This window comes from Pseudopipra pipra, chromosome 8, assembly GCF_036250125.1.
Source record: "Pseudopipra pipra isolate bDixPip1 chromosome 8, bDixPip1.hap1, whole genome shotgun sequence".
Lineage (NCBI taxonomy): Eukaryota > Metazoa > Chordata > Aves > Passeriformes > Pipridae > Pseudopipra > Pseudopipra pipra.
In genome coordinates, this window is record NC_087556.1 from 2,425,582 (window position 1) to 2,426,725 (window position 1,144).

The 1,144-nt window shown below is 46.5% G+C and overlaps 1 long non-coding RNA gene across 1 annotated transcript; it reads right to left on the bottom strand.

Annotated features, from left to right (window-relative positions):
* Nucleotides 1-287: 287 nt before the first annotated feature.
* LOC135418441 (uncharacterized) lies at nt 288-704 on the bottom strand. Its single transcript, XR_010432442.1, has 2 exons — nt 592-704; nt 288-454 (listed from the first exon to the last, which is right to left on the bottom strand). It is a non-coding gene; the product is annotated as an uncharacterized LOC135418441 (long non-coding RNA).
* Nucleotides 705-1,144: the final 440 nt, after the last annotated feature.

Below are 1,144 nucleotides of genomic sequence, written 5' to 3' on the forward strand. Positions count from 1 at the left end.
CAGCATTGTTGGAGGCTGGAATTAACTCTATCACAGTGCCCAGAACTGGGAAAATTACATTTACGTCGGTTTGTTTATAACTACAGTAACGTTTACCAACTACAAACTCACTGGATAAACTATGGCATTTTCGTAGTGTGGGGAGGAAGAGCTGAATCCAACACACCTGCAGCCCATCCCAGTGCTTTAACCAGAGGCAACCTATCCCTTTGTCCTTGGTGGGCAGGATGTATGTAACCACTGAGCAGGTGGCTGCACACTAAGAAAGGGAGAAGGAAGAGGCTCAGTTGTTTGACCAGGGAACTTTATCAGAAATAGGCCTCTTAATCCCTATTATTTCTCATAGCCTTTGGAGTTGAGTCAGGAATCCCAGCAATGAATCTGCAAGCTTTCACACCCTGACAGCTCTGGGCATTTCTCACTTTTGTTTCACATCAGGACCTTCTGCCAGGAACTGTTGGGAGAGAGAAGAAGAAGAAGAAAATAAATTATTAAAAAAACCCCATAGGTTGGTTGTGGAGAGAGAGAGAGAGCACACAAGGATGGTGGCCAGAGGGTGTGGAGAACTGGATGTAAACTTGGCTTTAATACCTCGTACATATACTGCTCTGTTACACATAAAGCTAAAATGTGTGAAACAGGCTGTGCTGAACCAGTACAGCCAGGAATACACAAGCCAGGAATAGAAGGACTGAAATAATGAATGAAGGAGGATTCACAGTCCCTGCAGGCAATGTGATCATCTATGATATCAATGATATCAATGTGTGATTCCAGTGAAATGTCTTAGGGGGGAGTTAGTTACTTTGTGTTGTTGACTGCCATAGAATCACAGAACATAGAATGTCCTGATTGGAAGGGACCCACAGGGACCAGCCAGTCCAACTCCTGGCCCTGCACAGAACACCCCAACAATCCCACCCTGTCTTGAGAGCATTGTCCAAACGCTCCTGGAGCTCTGGCAGCCTTGGTGCTGTGCCCACTGCCCTGGGGAGCCTGGTCAGTGCCCAACCACCCTCTGGGGGAAGAACCTTTTCCTCATATCCAACCTAAACCTCTCCTGAGGTTCGTGCCATTCCTCTTGGGTCCTAGAGAAAATCACATCTTCCCAGTTCAAAATATCACTCATTCCACATGGGCTAGA